The 18758-nt window shown below is 41.5% G+C and overlaps 1 protein-coding gene across 3 annotated transcripts in view; it reads left to right on the top strand.

The window, feature by feature from the left end:
- Positions 1-22: 22 nt before the first annotated feature.
- Positions 23-18758, top strand: part of slc4a9 (solute carrier family 4 member 9) — a 99305-nt gene continuing 80569 nt past the window's right edge. The window contains exons 1-2 of one of the 3 annotated variants that reach the window (XM_062977882.1): positions 23-732; positions 11693-11779. The gene's annotated coding sequence lies outside the window, so the exon portion shown is untranslated. The remainder of the gene's footprint in view (positions 733-11692; positions 11780-18758) is intronic. The other 2 variants (XM_062977881.1, XM_062977883.1) reach the window with 2 other exon arrangements.

The following is an 18758-nucleotide window of genomic DNA, read 5'->3' as shown; positions in this document are numbered from 1 at the left end:
CCCGCCCAATCCGGGGAGACGCCTCTCTGTGGGAGGTTGGGCGCGGCTGGAGAGGCCGGAGATGGAGGCGCTCCAGGGTTTCCCGCCCAGGCGACACAGGCGTGGTGTGGCCCACTCATGCCTTGTTTCCCTGCTTTCTGTTTTTTTTAGTGGGGGCAAGAAGAGAGAGAGAGCCCCCCCCCCCCCCACACACACACACTATGATCTACAACGCTTGTACTCCTCATCATTAGACTAGTCACAACAATAGGGTTTGGACTGAGGTATATTGTGGACATATATCATCCCTGACTTTAAAATGCCCTTCAAAGTGTCCCCAACCTCAGCACCATCAGTGCTGTTGGGTTGCAATTCCCATTATCTCCCCAGTCTGCATAGGGGATTATTATTATTGTTTATTTATATCCCGGCTTTTGGGAAAATTAGGCCACAAGCTCTTCAGAAATGGCAATCACCACCATATGGCGCAGCGTGTTAAAGCGTTGAACTGCTGAACTTGCGGACCGAAAGGTTGCAGGTTCGAATCCGGGGAGCGGAGTGAGCGCCCGCTGTCAGCCCCAGCTTCTGCCAACCTACCCTGTTTTCCCGAAAATAAAACATCTCCTGAAAAAAAGGACCTAGTAAAGGTTTTGCTGAATTGCTAAATATAAGGCCTCCCCTGAAAGTAAGACCTAGCAAAGTTTTTGTTGGGAAGCATGCCCGCCAAACAGAACACCAGAGCATACAGGATTGGTAAGTGTACGTACCATAGATTGTTGTACATGGAAATAATGGTAATACAGTAGAGTCTCACTTATCCAACATAAACGGGCCGGCAGAATGTTGGATAAGCGAATATGTTGGATAATAAGGAGGGATTAAGGAAAAGCCTATTAAACATCAAATTAGGTTATGATTTTACAAATTAAGCACCAAAACATCATGTTATACAACAAATTTGACAGAAAAAGTAGTTCAGTACGCAGTAATGCTATGTAGTAATTACTGTATTTACGAATTTAGCACCAAAATATCACGATGTATTGAAAACATTGACTACAAAAATGTGTTGGATAATCCAGAACGTTGGATAAGCGAGTGTTGGATAAGTGAGACTCTACTGTAACAAGAAATTCTTAATGCAATTTGTCTGGTTATGACAACTACTACTGTACTGTATATAATAAATGTTCATTTTTTTTGTTCAACAATAAATGTGAATTCTTCATGGAAAAATAAGACATCCCCATAAAATATGACCTAGCACATCTTTAGGAGTAAAATTAATATAAGACACTGTCTTATTTTTGGGGAAACACGGTAGCAGTTCGAAAACATGCAAATGTGAGTAGATCAATAGGTACCACTCCAGCAGAAAGGTAACAGTGCTCCATGCAGTCATGCCAGCCACATGACCTTCTAGGTGTCTATGGACAACGCCAGCTCTTCGGCTTAGAAATGGAGATGAGCACCAACCCCCAGAGCCGGAAACAACTGGACTTAATGTCAGGGGAAAACCTTTACCTTTTATTATTATCTTTATTTATATCCCGCATTTTGGGGAAAGGATGCCATAATCTTTTGGGAAATGGCATTCACCTCACCACCATTTTGGGAAAATCAGGAATCTGCCTGAGATAAGTTAAAAATTCATTTGAGTCAATCTTTTCCTTAGTGGTAAATATGTCCACTAGTGTTCATGCAAGGCAATTAGGTTTCTCAGTTGTTAGACTGATATACCAAGATATCTCTTTGAACTGTTAGGGACAAATATATGCCAATGCACTATCTATATATATGAGAAAAGCTATATGTGTGTATGTGGCAGAAGTATCCACTTACATAGACAACCTCTCGCCTCCACAAACAGCTACAACTCCCAGCACTCAGGAGACACTAATGACCCTCCCTCCACTAACATGCAGGTTGTAGTGAGCGCCTTGAACAACTTGTACCATCTGTTCACTTCTGAAACGAGAAATAAGTTTTCTAAAGAATTCTGTTTCTACAGAACTCTAAAAGAACACTATTTCTACTGACTTCTAAACTGTACTGTTTCTACTGGAGTCTGAAAGCATACTCTTTCTAAAATGTAGGCTGAGTCCTGAATAGTCCCAGATCTGATCACATGGTCTGCAGCTCCTCCCACAACACAGAGTTAAGGAAAACTGTATAGCAATATACACACTTACCAGAGGCAGTTCAACCACCAGGCCAACTAGGCAGTTGCCTGTGGCGCCATCTTGTTGGGTGCACCATCGAGGCAACTCCTGTCTCCTGCGGCCTGCAGCAAGGAAGGAGCCGAGGTCGCCACTTTGGGGAGCAGAACTCTAATTAATCACCTTGATTAGCATTTAATGACCCTGTAGCTTCAAGGCCTGGCTTCTTCTTGCCTGGGAGAATCTTATTTTTGGGAGGTGTTAGCTGTCCCTGATTGTTTACTGTCTGGATTTCTCCTGTTTTCAGAGTGTTGTTCTTTATTCATTGTCCTGATTTTAGAGGTTTTTTTAATACCAGGGGCTATCTGGATTATCTAAGTCCACACTGCCCTATATCCCTGTTCAATGTTTGGTGCTAAATTCGCAAATACAGTAATTCTACATAACATTACCATGTATTGAACTGCTTTTTCTGTCAATTTGTTGTAAAACATGATGTTTTGGTGCTTAATTTGTAAAATCTTAATGTAATTTGATGTTTAATAGGCTTTTCCTTAATCCCTCCTTATTATCCAACATTTTCGCTTATCCAACGCTTTTATTTTTCAGTGATTGGTTTGGGGGGGGGGGGGGGGGCAAAATTCTGTTTGCCTACACTTGAAAAATACCTAGGGCCGGCTCTGACACTTACAATACAGTAAGCCAGGGGTCCCCAAACTAAGGCCCGGGGGCCGGATACGGCCCTCCAAGGCCATTGACCTGGCCCCCGCCCTCAGTTTTAGATTTAGGTTTGCCCAAAGTCTGAAATGACTTGAAGGCACAACAACAACAACAATCCTACTTAACTTGACTATCTCATTGGCCAGAAGAAGGCCCACACTTCCCATTGAAATCCTGAAAGATTTACAGTATGTTGGTCAAAACTGTTTTTATTTTTAAATATTGTATTGTTCTTTCATTTACTAATACAGTAGAGTCTCACTTATCCAATGCAAATGGGTCAGCAGAATGTTGGATCAGCAAATATGTTGGATAATAAGGAGAGATTAAGGAAAAGCCCATTAAACATCAAATTAGGTTATGATTTTACAAATTAAGCACCAAAACATCATGTTATACAACAAATTTGATAGAAAAAGTAGTTCAATACACAGTAATGCTATGTAGTAATTACTGTATTTACGAATTTAGCACCAAAATATCACGATGTATTGAAAACATTGACTACAAAAATGTGTTGGATAATCCAGAACGTTGGATAAGCGAGTGTTGGATAAGTGAGACTCTACTGTATTGTGTTATGGTAATAATATAATATATTGTGTATACATATAATATTGATAATAACTTATTTATATATTACAGTATTTCTACCCCCACCCTTCTCACCCAATAGGGGACTAAGGGCGGCTAATAATAATAATAATAATAATAATAATAATAATACAATATAATAATATTGTAATATATATATATATATATATATATATATATATATAATGTAATATTACTAATAATATTATGGTATAGTGGTATAGTACAATATATTAATATATAACGCTAATAGTGTACTATGCTAATAATATAATATTGTATGTACATACAACTTGTAAGCTGCTCTGAGTCCCCTTCGGGGTGAGAGAGGGTGGGATTTAAATGTAGCAAATAAATAAATAAATAAATGTTGTTGGGGGGGGGGCGTTTACACTACAAATAAGACATGTGCAGTGTGCATAGGAATTTGTTCAGTTTTTTTTTCAAATGATAGTTCGGCCCCTCAACAATCTGAGGGACCATGAACTGGCCCTCCACTTAAAAAGTTTGAGGACCCCTGCAGTAAGCCATCTGAACTAACAAATAACTAGTGGAAGCGTGAAGAAGATTGCTATTTCCAACATTTCTCCCCACGGGGACTCAAGGCGGCTAACATCTACCCACACTAAACAGTTTAAAAAGAGTAATACAAAAGTGAAAAAACAATTAACTTCTGTGTGGCAGCATAGAAGGGGCCGAAGTGGTTGTTCTTCTGATTACATGAACCAATCCACTTTTTAATGCCTCAAATGTCAGCCCTGCTTCTGGGTGTATTTGACATGCCAATTCCAAAAGTGGCACCAGCTTTCCCCTATCTGCTCTAGGTTTTGAAATACACAACATACTATCTAGCCATCACCATCTGCTTGCCTGTTTTTGTTTTTGTTTTTTTGTGTCAAGAGCGACTTGAGAAACTGCAAGTTGTTTCTGGTGGCACAATGGGTTAAAGCCTTGTGCCAGCAGGACTGCTGATCAACAGGTCGGCGGTTCAAATCTGGGAAGAGCAGGTGAGCTCCCTCTGTCAGCTCCAGCTCCCCATGTGGGGACATGACAGAAGCCTCCCACAGGATGGTAAAACATCAAACATCCGGGCACCTCTAGGCAATGTCCTTGCACACAGACAATTCTCTCACACCAGAAGTGACTTGCTTGCTCACCCATAGCAGATCATGATAACCATATCTAAGAAACTAGAGTTGATGTCATTTTTTTTGAATTGACACCCCTAATAATAATAATAATAATAATAATAATAATAATAATAATTATTATTATTATTTGGAAACAATAGACATTGACAAAATCACGATCTGCCAACTGCAAAAGGCCACCCTACTGGGATCTGCACGCATCATCCGAAAATACATCACACAGTCCTAGACACTTGGGAAGTGTTCGACTTGTGATTTTGTGATAAGAAATCCAGCATATCTATCTTGTTTGCTGTGTCATAATAAAATAATAATAATAATAATTTTATTTCTTACTCGCCTCTTCTTGAGATTCAATGTGACTTATATTAGTTAAATTTAATTTAAAATTCACAGCCCACAAAAGCAATTAAAATCATAATAAATATCAATGCAGAATGGGTCAAAAGCACCTGATGTTTAAATAATTTATTTTTTGGGGGCAGGGAGAAAGAGAATGGAAAAGATTTTATACATAATTGCACCTTTTACCTTTGTCAACTCGATATAGACACAGGGTCTATTCCCATCCCAATTTGCACTTCCAGAATTTGCAGCACTTTATCAGTCACCTTGTGTTTACAATATTTATATGGTGCACCTTACCCAGTCTACTTTTACAATCTCTCAGTTTTAATCCATGTTTTTATTAGTTCTTGTTTTTTATTGGCTAATGTTTAATTTTTTTTATTGTGCAAGTTGTTGTCTATTGCTGTGTTTTATACTGCTACTGTTTTTATTCGGGCTTGGCCCCATGTAAGCCGCCCTGAGTCCCCTCCGGGGAGATAGAGGCAGGGTATAAAAATAAAGTTGTTGTTGTTGTTAATTTAATGTGTAATTTTATTTCCTATATATTTATATATATTGTATATGATTCTATGGTAATTTTATTCCCTTTTTATCTATGTATACTGTATATGACTCTATGGTAGTGTAAATTTAAAAGTTATTAAAATTGAAAAGCCTTTGTGATTTTTGGACCACCCTGTGTAAACCATGATATAACACAGTATTGTGAGTATCCCTGAGATCAGCAAATGCTGGTTGCCCTCTCTGAGCTTTAGACTAATGATTCAACCAGTGCTGCTGAGCGAGCATAAAGAAAAGGGCAAGGTTCTTAGCTCTAGAAAATTACCTATTTAAGTGACCCTTTCTAGGTCAGTTGCCACCTTATAGGACCAGTTAGTTTGCTGCCACGGCCCCATACCATTAATAGAGGGGCGTGGGTGTTTGTGGGTGTGCAGAGAGGAGCTGACAACATGTTCCCATATTTCACTTGCCGGAGTAGCTCCAATTACTGGAGTGCGAGTGGGCTGGCACCACATGGGAGCACCAACCGTGCCATTCTCATGATGCAGAACCCCCTCTCAGACATGTAGGAAGTGCCCTTTTCCTCATGTAACATGAAACCCCTAGCATCACAGAGAGAAAATCAGGGACAACATTAGATTTTAATAGTTAAGAGATGTACAAAATGGGGACAGGCTGTATTTAATAGTATACAGATGACCTAACAAGCAATGAGATGTTATAAAGTACAGAAAACTTGGGCCAGAGAGAGTGACTTCAAGTTATTGTCTCCTTAGCTTCAGAAATCAAGAGAGACGACTAAGTTTTGGAGTTTTTCCCAGGTCTGATGGGAGCCAGTTCACGTTCTTCCTCATACGGACTCCACTTTCACACCAGAATCAGAGTTGACTTACTTGGTTTTCTTGGCCAATGTGTAGCTGATTGATTTTGAAGGTTTCTTGAGGAAAGTTAAAAACCAAGCTTGTGTTTGTTGCCCCTTGTTCATCACAGCTACGTACGTACAATGATCAGATCAGATCAGTCAAGGGCTAGGGAAGCATAGACCTCCTAATATTGTTGAACTATAGTTCCCATGAGGAGCCCCCGGTGACGAAGCGTGTTAAAGCGCTGAGCTGTTGAACTTGTGGACCGAAAAGGTCACAGGTTCGAATCCGGGGAGTGGAGTGAGCGCCCGCTGTTAGTCCCAGCTTCTGCCAACCTAGCAGTTTGAAAACATGCAAATGTGAGTAGATCAATAGGTACTGCTCCAGCGGGAAAGTAAAGGTGCTCCATGTGGTCATGCCGGCTACATGACCTTGGAGGTGTCTATGGGTAATGTCAGCTCTTCAGCATAGAAATGGAGATGAGCACCAACCCCCAGAGTCGGACACGACTGGACTTAATGTCAGCGGAAAACCTTTACTATAGTTCCCATTATCCTTCACCATTGGTTTCATTGGCTAGAGCTGATGGGACCAGCAATCTAACAAAATTTGGAGGGCCGCAAGCAGTTCTATGCTTCCAATGTCTCCCTCAATGACATAGTGAATATTGCGGTTCTTAGCAATTAGTCCTTTTCTAATGGCATAATCTTCTGAGTTGGACAGTATTAATAACCACCACCCAATGTTAAAGCGCTCTTTAAACAAGGAAAATATGGTTTCGGTTTGCAGAGTTCCCCACACTGTGCAAATTGTGCCAGTGTGGTCAGGCTAGGGGATGGGGAGACTATCTTGTTGAGTCTCAGCCGGATTTGGTTGCATTTTTCTGCATGGTAGGGGGTTGGATTCAATGACCCTTGTGGTCTCTTCCTATTCTATGATTCCTACCATACCAGGGATTTGTAAAGTCGTGATTCAGTTACTTTCTAGAGAAGTGGTCCTCAACCTATGGGTCTCCAGGTGTCTTGGCCTACAACTCCCAGAAATCCCAGCCAGTTTACCAGCTATTAGGATTTCTGGGCATTGAAGGCCAAAACATCTGGGGACCCACAGGTTGAGAACCACTGTTCTAGAGGGTCAGTTCCAGCAAGTGATGCTGTGAAACTGATGTTATACGTTGTAGATTTGGTGTCCTACAATTTCCCTTCAGGCTGTCACAATCTTTAACATCTACATGAAACCATTGGGTGACGTCACCTGGAGGTTTGGGCAGTAGTGTCATCAGTATCAGTCAAAAGCCTCAGGAAAGCAGGAGGAATGATTTACCTCTTCACTGGTAGTGAGAACATGTTTAGATCCTGAGATTTGTGGAATGTGAGGAATTTGTAAATGCTCTCTGCATGATTGCTGCTGGCCTCATGAATCTTTGATGACATTGAAAGCACTGTTGACCTGAATGTGCCCAAACATAGTATCCAGCACTGGTTTGCTAAGGATCCAGAGCAGGGGGAGGAGAGCACAATGCAGCCCACGGGCCATTTTTTAATTATATTTCATGAACTGATTGATGAAATCTGACCTAAGAGGAAATGTGGTGGAATCCTTGGACACCTGCTATGATAAACTTGCATTTTCAGATCATTGTACATATTTATTGCATGCTGAATTTGACATCATATTTGAGAGCGAGACAGTTTCAATGGAGGTGTGGTTTGTTTCTTTGGAATCTGTTTTTCAGTTAATTCAGTCCAAGAAGTTGGGTACAGTAGTCGGAGAAGCATGACGGACCACTTGCATTCTAGTGGCCCTTCCACACAAGCATATAACCCAGAATATCAAGGCAGAAAATCCCACAATATCTGAACTGGGTTGTCTGAGTCCAGACTGCCATAGATTCCGGTTCAAAGCAGATAATGTGGGGTTTTATTCAACTGTGTGGAAGGGGCCTAGGTCCTTGAACACCTTGGCTGTAAACAACCAGCAATAGACTAAGGTGAGCCTGCGGCTCCTTCTACGCCACCATATAATCCAGATTATTGAATCAGATAAACCACATTATCTGCTTTGAACTGGGGACCCTTACACACAGTCCTATATCCCAGCATATCAAGGCAGAAAGTCCCACATTATCTGAGTGTGGACTCAGATAACCCAGTTCAAAACAGATATTGTGGGATTTTGTGCCTTGATATTCTAGGATATAAGGCTGTGTGAAAGGTTCCTGGATTATATGAGTCTACACTGCCATATAATCCAGTTCAAAGCAGATAATATGGGTTTTGTATAGCAGTGTAGAAGGGGCCTTAGAGATGGTCAAGGCCTTCTTGTAAAAAGGAATGGTGTTGTATGTTTTGAAGGAAGTGGCTGTGTACCCACTCCACAAGAAGCCCTATTCGATCTAGAAGATTTTAAAACTATTATCCAGTCACTAATGTCCTCCTTGGGAGCAGAATTTTGTGGCAACTCAACTCCAGATGCTTTGGGAGAAGGCAGGTTATTTACACTAGGGAAGGGAGTCAAGATGCCCCTTGCTCTTTTTGAACTTCAACTCCCTGCATTCCTCACCATTGGCTGTGTTGCAATGGCTCCTGGAATTTGCAATTTCAACTACAGCTAGAAACCCTGATCTACACTCATGGCAGTTTAGCTTCAGCCACAATTTTTCTTATAATGATCTTGATCTTCGTTTTCAGTTGCCCAGCAGATTGTTCTTTTGCTAGAAAGATTGGGTACATGGAGAGAAGTATCACTGAAGGAAACAAAGACGTGCAGACTCCAAATACATTCTCTTTTTCAACAATTTGGAGTCCCAGTTTGATGGCCTGCTCTTCCTGCTTCTCCTTACCCTTACAAAGTGCCTGTTTTTGTCTTTACAAATGACAAATAGCAATGAAAAAGAAGGTGGACTTTAATACACAATGTTATAATTCTTCCATCTCTTCAAAACGGACAAGGATCCTGGAAAACTTTTGGGGGCAATTATCAGTACTTCTCCGTGGCAGAACATGGCATCAAAATAAGGTGGTGGGCTTGACACAGGACCAAAAGTTAGCCCCTATATTTGTGGCAGTTGCCCAACAAGCTATTTTGGGCTTTGTCACAGATTTACCATTCAAACAGAAAAATTCCATCCTTGAACCATAATTAGTCCTCAAGCTCGGGATGATTGATTATGTAAGACAAGTGCCTTTGTTGTTACAAATGTGCGTAACCTGTGCAGTTATCTCAGTGTTCATCTTGAGTGGGAACAGCATATGCAAGGGGAACGGGTGGAGGTTAAGAATGTGTGATGTTTTATTATAAATTTTGGCACTGCTTGTGGAGCTTGGACCCTTGTTTGTCTTAACTTTCTCATTCCTTCCAACTTGGTTTCTGTAAATGAGAAGATTAGAATGCTGGTGGGATCACAGCCTGTTACCTATTTGGCTAAGAGCCATCTTGGATGACTTTGGGCAAGGAATGAGGAAGTTGTTGTAAAAGCCTTTCCAGACCTGGGAAGAGCACCTGGGAAGTCACACCCACTTGCACAATGAAAGAAGTGTTTTGTACTGGCAAACATTGCAACATAGATGGTGAAAAGGAGGGAAAGAATCCCTTTTTGACCTGCAGGGTTTTATCATAATTAACAATATCCTGATGTATACAGACCATATAGTTTTGAGCTAAGAACTGGAAAGCTGTACTTGATGCTTTTCTTACTAGGTAAATGTCTCCATGTCAGGATGGAAAACTTATGATACTTCTAGGCAATGCCTCAGGTAGGACAACTGCTGTGCTTATTCTACATATAATACCAGCATGTGTGAACACTATATATAATTGTCACGCATGTATACTTTATATTTGCCTGCACCAAAGAGCATTCAGTGAATTTGTTTATTTATTTATCTATCTATTGTGTCAGAAGCGAATTGAGGATACATCTATATTTATTTATTTATGTCATTTCTGTCCCGCCTTTCTCACCCAAGGGGACTGAAGGCGGCTTACAAATCTGGCAAGATTTAGTGCTGATAAACAACAATACAATAGAATAAAACATAGAAGGTAAAGGTATAGGTTTTCCCCTGACGTTAAGTCCAGTTGTGACCGACTCTGGGGGTTGGTGCTCATCTCCATTTCTAAGCCGAAGAGCCGGCGTTGTCCGTAGACACCTCCAAGGTCATATGGCCGGCATGACTGCATGGAGTGCCGTTATCTTCCCGCTGGAGCGGTACGTATTGATCTACTCACATTTGCATATTTTTGAACTGCTAGGTTGGCAGGAGCTGGGGCTAACAGGAGGCTTTCATTCCGCTCCCAGGATTTGAACCTGGGACCTTTTGATCCGCAAATTCAGCAGCTCAACGCTTTAACACACTGTGCCACTAGGGGCCCCATAATAAAACATAGAGCAATTAAAAACAATTAGGCATTAAACAAATAAAACAATTTGGTCTACACTGACCAAAACATATCTGTTTGCAACACATTTTCATGGTCCACAGTGTTAATGCCATACATATCACATCCATCATGGTGGGATTAACATAAATGGCCACACATTTTCCCTGGCAAACTCATCTTGCTCTAAGGGAATGGCTTTCCCATCTTTTGCATTATTTTCAGCCACATAACCATGGCTTCTCTATTCTTCCACTATTCATATGTCCTGTTAAACGTTGATGTGCTAATACTAATATATATATGCACCTTTGTAAACAAAAAAAGTTGACCATGCCAGGAAACCTAAAATTCAAACCAAAAAAGAACAAATTCTACGTATTAGTAGCTCCTTCCCCCAACTGCAAAGATGCAATGCGGCCTTGGAAGGCTGGCTACATGCCATAAAATCTGGATTTTCTGGAACACTCTGGAGTAAAAGGTAATGGCTTTTGTACTGGCTTAAAGCCCAAAGAACTGCATTGCAAACAAAGCATCAAGAACATTAGGGGCCACACAGCCCTATATCCCAGAATATCAAGGCAGACAATCCCACAATATTTGCTTTAAACTAGGTTGTCTTGAGTCCACACTGCCACATATCCCATTTCAAAGCAGATAATGTGGGATTTTATTCAGCTGTGTGGAAGGAGCCTAGGTATCTAGACTGCAGTGGCTATGAGGTGAGTATCTTTTTACCAGTGTAAACAACGCCTTTGTGGCTAGTACCAGCCACTAACATTCACACCCCACTGAAGCCCTTGTTATATTAAAGCAAAGACCCATTCCCATCCACCTCCCCCACAACTCCTGGTTTTATAGAACTTTCCACAGAAACCAGTAGATTTGAACAATATTTGTCATCTGTCCCTTCTCTGTTAACCAGTATCTGCCTCTCTGGGATTTTCACGGATTTCATCATCTTCATGTGTTTGTTTCTGCTCATCTTTCTGTACAGTCATTCCGGTGCAATTCTGGCTGAATGAGAAAAGAGCTTCCTCCGGGGATTGCTCCAGGGTGATGGTTGGCATAATTCCTATTAAAGGTATGTTGTTGCTGAGGAATGCATGATGCAGCCTTTAGTTATACCTTCTTGGATACTGGAACAGGCGGGTCAGGGGGGATGGCTTGCTACTTGAAACTTACATATGTACAATGTAAGAGGGGCAATATGGGGTGGAATAGAAGTTCATAACAGACAAGATTTGTCTCAGTGATGTGGTTCATTCAGGGAGAGCCTTTACATAAAAGTGTGAAATAATAACCCAGTGGTTCTTCTTCCTCCCCTCCTCAAAAAAAAGATTTAGTAGCCTTAGAAGTGATGGTAGGTAACGGTAAAGGTTTCCCCTGACATTAAGTCCATTCGTGTCCGACTCTGAGTGTTGGTGATCATCCCCATTTCTAAGCCGAAGAACCGACGTTGCCCATAGACACCTCCAAGGTCATGTGGCCGGCATAACTGCATGGAGTGCCATTTCCTTCCTGCCAGAGCAGTACCTATTGATCTACTCACATTTGCATGTTTTTGAACTGTTAGGTTGGCAGAAGCTGGAGCTAACAGTGGGCGCTCACTCTACTCCCCGGATTTGAACCTATGATCTTTTCGTTCACAAGTTCAGCAGCTCAGCGCTTTAACATGCTGCACCACCAGGAGCTCCCCAGAGGTGATGGCAGCATACAGCAAACATTACACTTCCAGTGGGGTAATACAATATGAAAAGGAGCCGTGGTGGTTCAATGGGCTAAACCCTAGTGCTGGCTGAGCTGCTGACCTGAAGGTTGGGTTGCTGACCTGAAGGTTGCCGGTTCGAATCTACCAGATGGGGTGAGCTCCTCTCTGTCAGCTCTCCCAGCAGGATGGTAATATATCCGGGTGTCCCCTAGGTAACGTCTCTGTAGACAGCCAATTCTCTCACACCAGAAGAGACTTGCAGTATGTTCTCAAGTCACTTCTGACATGATAAAAAATACAATTTGAAAATATACATAAAACAATTCAGCAGTTCAGAGCAGTAAAATAAAAACCTACAAAACACTTGCATTAGAAGTCTGTCCTCAAAGATTCTATTGGAATCCCTAAATAAATGTAAGAACCTGACGAAACTGTTCCTTCAATGTGTAGCAAAAGAAAACATGGGATGGTCGGTTTTATAGGCAAACCTGGCATAGTGCGAGTGATTAGGGCCCCTTCCACACAGTTGTATAAAATCCCACATTATCTGCTTTGAACTGGGTTATATGGCAGTGTGGACTCAGTTAACCCAGTTCAAAGCAGATATTGTGGGATTTTCTGCCTTGATTTTCTGGATTTTCTGGCTGTGTTGGCCCTACAACAAACCAGCCAGGATTGTTATACCATACTATAGATTGTAATTTTACCTTTACACAGAGGCTATGCCCCATCCAATTGTTTTAGGTCAAAACTGAAACTTTCAATGTTACACTTTCAATGTTATCTAGCTGTAAAAAAAATGGTCTTCTGTATAAGTATCACTCAGTCTTCAGAGTGCAACTCAGTTGGAAACATTTATTCATTAATCAGCAAGGCCTTTGGACATCACTGAAATACTCAAAACAAGAGATAACCATGGCCCCTTTTACACTGCCATATAATCCAGATTATCCAAGCAGATAATCCAAATTATCTGCTTTGAACTGGACTATATGAGTCTACATTGCCATATAATCCAGCTCAAAGCAGATAATTTGGATTTTATGTGGCAGTGTCGAAGGGGCCACAGGTGATTTGAATAACAGGCATCTTGAAACCTATGTGCAGGCAGGCTAGTACAAATCTTAGTGACAAGACTTAGGCCTCTTCTACACTGCCATATAAAATCTGGATAATATGCTTTGAACTGGATTATAGATTATATGGCAGTGTAGAATCATATAATCCAGTTCAAAGCAGATCATGTGGGTTGTCTGCTTTGATAATCAGAAATCTTTTTATCTCTGTCCTCCTTATGTGGAAGCCATATACTAGCATAACCAAGGCAGGTTTTGTGCAAAAGTCAAGCCTGAAACTATGTAGCCATACTTACATGATATGTGTGATGCACATATCTGGGGTTTTAGCTCCACTGAACTCAGCAAGAACTATTTCTGAGAAAATGTGGAAAAGACGGGGAAATAAGTACTGTAGATTATCTATTGTCTATATTGAAATCTGACCCCTAAACCCTTCATGTTAAGCTCCCCCCCTCACCCCCAATTGAGTAGATCCTTTGTTTTTATAGTGTGAAACAAACATTGGGCCAATCAGTGGGACACTGGATTCTATGAACAGAAGGATGGAGTGGCCATGGGGAGCCCTCTCAGCCCAGTAGTAGCAAATTTCTATATGGAATACTTTGAAAAACAGGCCCTAGAAACAGCACCAAAAAAGCCAACTGTTTGGTTCAGATACGTAGATGACACCTTCACAATTTGGAGCCATGGAGAGGAAGAACTCAGCAAGTTCCTGGACCATCTTAACAGCATCCACCCAAACATCCAATTCACCATGGAAAAAGAAAAGGAAGGAAAACTGCCATTTCTAGATGTTCTGGTCATCCGCAAACCCAATCAACAATTGGGCCACACAGTTTACAGAAAACCTACACATACAGATAGATACCTTCATAAAAACTCCAACCATCACCCAAGTCAAAAAAGGAGCACAATCAAAGCCCTGACAGACCGTGCACAAAGAATCTGCGAACCTCACCTCCTCCAAGGTGAACTCAACCACCTAAACTGGGCTCTACAGGCCAATGGATACTCCACCACAGACATCAGAAGAGCTGCAAGGCCAAGAACAAGCCATGAGAGTCAAGACAAAGATCCACCCAGAGGAAAGGTGTTCTTACCATACATCAAGGGAACTACTGACCGCATAGGGAAGCTGATGAAGAAGCACAACCTACAAACTATCTACAGACCCACGAAGAAAATCCAACAAATGCTACGGTCAGCGAAGGACAAGAGGGATCCTCTCTCTTCTGCAGGAGTCTACCGGATACCATGCAGCTGTGGACAAGTCTACATAGGGACCACCAAACGCAGCGCCCAAACAAGAGTCAAAGAACATGAAAGGCACTGCAGACTAATTCAACCAGAGAAATCAGCCATAGCAGAGCATTTGATGAACCAGCCTGGACACAGAATACTATTTGAGAACACAAAAATGCTGGACCATTCTAACAACTATCATGTCAGACTACACAGAGAAGCCATTGAAATCCACAAGCATGTGGACAACTTCAACAGAAAGGAAGAAACCATGAAAATGAACAAAATCTGGCTACCAGTATTACAAAACTCCAAAATCAAAACAGTAGATGGGAACCAACACAATGAGGACTTGACTGAACAAAGGATGCCCCCAGGCAAGGGACAAAACATTTCCAGTGCCAATTAGGGTGATTAACTGAAACATTAATGCTGGCCCCCAGTGACAAAGAACTCTTGCCACACCTTGGACTCTACACAGATATATATTCTTTCCTTTCCTGACTTAGTTTATCCATACCTCACAACCTCTGAGGATGCCTGCCATAGATGTGGGCGAAACGTCAGGAGAGAATGCTTCTGGAACATGGCCACACAGCCCGAAAGACATACAACAACCCATTGGGCCAATTGTATTGTTGAAATCTTTCACGTCCTGTCCGGAATCACTGGGGTGTTGTGTGGTTTCTGGGCTGTATGGCTGTGTTGTAAAAGTATTTTCTCCTGGTGTTTTGCCTTCATCTGTGGCTGCAGCCACAGATGCAGGCGAAACACCAGGAGAAAATGCTGTTTTAGAACACAGCCATACAGCCCAGAAACCACACAACACCCCATTTGGGCCTATTGTCTAAATGTTTTTCATTAGCATCTGAAGACATTGTGTGTTGCAGGATTACATCTAGCAAACTACCTGAATAATTTAAAATCAACAAACTATACAAAACAATAGCATTTGAACATTTTTTTTCATGTGCAAACTGTGGAAGTATGGTTTCTGTACTCAATTGTGGAAGTAATTCTCTGGCCCCTTTTACATATAATCCAGATTATCAAAGTAGAAAATTCACACTACCTGCTTTGAAGTGGGTTATATGAGTCTACACTGCCATATAATCCAATTCAAATCAGATAAACTGGATTTTATATGTCAGTGTAGAAGGGGCAACATGTGGGGACTGTAACAAAATACTGTGGTAATTCCAGTAATGTCGTTTTAGGGGATTATTTATTTTCCCCTAGTCACTGCACCTGGTTTGCTCCCTTCTTCCTTACCATATGCTCAGCAATTTCAATTTAGACTGGGATGTTTTTTCTTTCTCTCCAAGTCTGTTAAAGAGTGTTCCCTGTAAATTTTTGTTCTCTTTCTACAAAACTTAATGTTCTGTTGAATATGCAGATTTTGTTATTGTGACAGAAGCGAATTGAGACAAGTCGCTCCTGGTGTGAGAGAATTGGCCATCTTCGAAAACATTGCCCAGGGGATGCCCAGATGTGTTACCATCCTGCGGGAGGCTTCTCTCATGTCCCTGCATGGGGAGATAGGGCTGACAGAGCTCACCCTGTCTTGCGGAGTCGAACAGCCATCCTTCAGGTCAGCAGTTCAGACGGCACAAGAGTTTAACCCGATGCGCCACCCCAGCTCCTGAATATGCTGATATCTCCCTTTTATTTCTCAACACACAATACTAACTCAGCCAGCACCTGAGTGCACAGTGAGTATCTATGTGTCATACGAGATGTGACTCCATGCTAGCTGGAACATCTTTAAGTTTAAGTTTGAAAGGTCTGAAGGGCAAAAAGTTCCCTAGGATTATAGCAATTTTGGAGGGGATCTCCTATCCCATAATAAATATAAAGCCTCTTCACAATATATTCTCTGATTACATTTGTGGCAGAAAGGGACTCAATGTCCAACTGCCTGTGTCCTCAGCATCAGCTGCCCCATTTCTATCTGGATTACAAGAGTTCATGGATTGAGAGGTGCACTGGGACTGCAGAGAGGGGTGGGTGGGTGGGAGGAAGCTATTATGGGTGTGTGGCCCCATTGCCTTCAGAAACTGGGCAGCAAGCCCATGACCAGCAGGCACTGACAGTGTCACCATGGGTGTCAAAAGGTGTGGCTGTTTTCCTCACACTGACGGGTGTTTTTCTTCTAAGATGAGTGAATGTAAGATTTGGCCGTGGTTCTGTTGGCACTGCACTGGCAGATTCTTCTCCCAAGAGGAATTAGTGTATAGGGCTGGTTAATGTTGTGATGATTGTATGCATTTTCAGTTAACAGTCCATCTTGTTCTGTCCTGACTGGCAGTGCTTTTGTGAGTTTTTGCCATTCTATAAGCAATTCTACTTCTACATAATTCTAACAGGTTCGGATCAATCTTTTTTTTAAAAAGAAAATTCCATATGATGCAGTTTTCAGTCAAATTGCTTGTCCTATCAATCTTAGAGGTGCTCCCGGTAGTTCAGTGGGTTAAACCACTGAGCTGCTGAACTGGCTGACTGAAAGGTCAGCAGTTCGAATCCGGGGAGCAGGGTGAGCTCCCGCTGTTAGGCCCAGCTTCTGCCAACCTAGCAGTTCCAAAACATGCCAATGTGAGTAGATCAATAGGTACTGTTTTGACTGGAAGGTAACGGCGCTCCATGCAGTCACACTGGCCACATGACCTTGGAGGTGTCTACGGACAATGCTGGCTCTTTGTTTTAGAAATGGAGATGAGCACCAACCCCCCAGAGTCGGACTCAACTAGACTTAATGTCAAGGGGAAACCTTTACTATCAACCTTAGAACGGAAAGTATGGGTGGATCTACACTGCCATATAAAATCTAGATTGTCTGCTTTGAATTGAATTATATGGCAGTGTAGACTTAGGCTGGAACTGCACTGCCATATAATCCAGATTATTAAATCAGATAATCCAGAAATGGATTATATGAATCTACACTGCCATATAACGCTGGATGATGCCGTCCAATGATTTCTGAAGGGTCTGACCAAGCTTACAGTGTCCAAGGAAAAAGTATAGATGCACAATGTGATTTTGTCTGGTGAGAAGGCATTTTGGGAGCAGATGAAAGATGAGATGAGGACATAAAGCAAAGACTTCCCAGCTTTCAAAAGATGGGTGACACATTCTCACTCCCTCTCTCTTTCTCTCTGATTACATATTATTGAGAAATAATTTTGCGGTACTGTGTAGCCATGAAATAAGATGACATAGTAACCCATTGCGGTATGAATGGTCAATACTTAGGCTAAATGTGTGGAATAGTTCGAAATGTATTGATTTTGTATTTTGCAAAAGCATTTCGCATTTTTAAGAATGAGCAGTACTGAAACCATAGCTATTTGGCAGCCTCATCATGCCACCTTGTGGCAGTTGTAAAATTTCACTTACATTGAAAGTGCCTCCTACTTCAACACAAATTGAAAAGGAAACATAGACTGGGCAGTTACATCAATCTATAAAGGTCTACTGAACTTCTAGGGTATGAAGCTTCACATTTGACTCAGAGCCGCATAAAGCAAGACAAAGACTCATGACAATAAACAAAGTTGGCTGCATTTCCTTTCTGTCTGTGTCAACCCAATGATAAGAAACAAGATTGTGCTACCAGTCAGGCCTGGAGCAACCTGCCGTTGTTACAGGGCCGTGTTAAAGAAAATTCCAACAGAATTAGGATTTGTGCAGGCAACGACACCCAGTCCTTGCCAGCACCATAAGAAATTAGGACTTCATAGTCTATATTCCATGGGAGAAGAGCAAACCAAAGATCACTTACTACAATGTAGTCTGAGCCCTGCCACATGCACAATGGAGGATCTTCTCACAGTGACACCAGAGGCACTCCAAGTGGCCTGCTTCTGGTCAAAGGAAATCTAGTATAATGTCAAGTTTTTAACTTTGTTTGTGTTTTTAAAAATACATTATGACTGTACTCTCAATTTGCTTCTGACACGATAGATAAATAAATAAATATGGAAAATTAGGGTTTCATCAATCTAAATAAATAAAAGTATATGTGTGTGTAT

This window comes from Anolis carolinensis, chromosome 4 (assembly GCF_035594765.1).
Source record: "Anolis carolinensis isolate JA03-04 chromosome 4, rAnoCar3.1.pri, whole genome shotgun sequence".
NCBI lineage: Eukaryota > Metazoa > Chordata > Lepidosauria > Squamata > Dactyloidae > Anolis > Anolis carolinensis.
The sequence above is the reverse complement of the archived record's forward strand: the minus strand, read 5'-3'. Positions and strand labels throughout refer to the sequence as shown.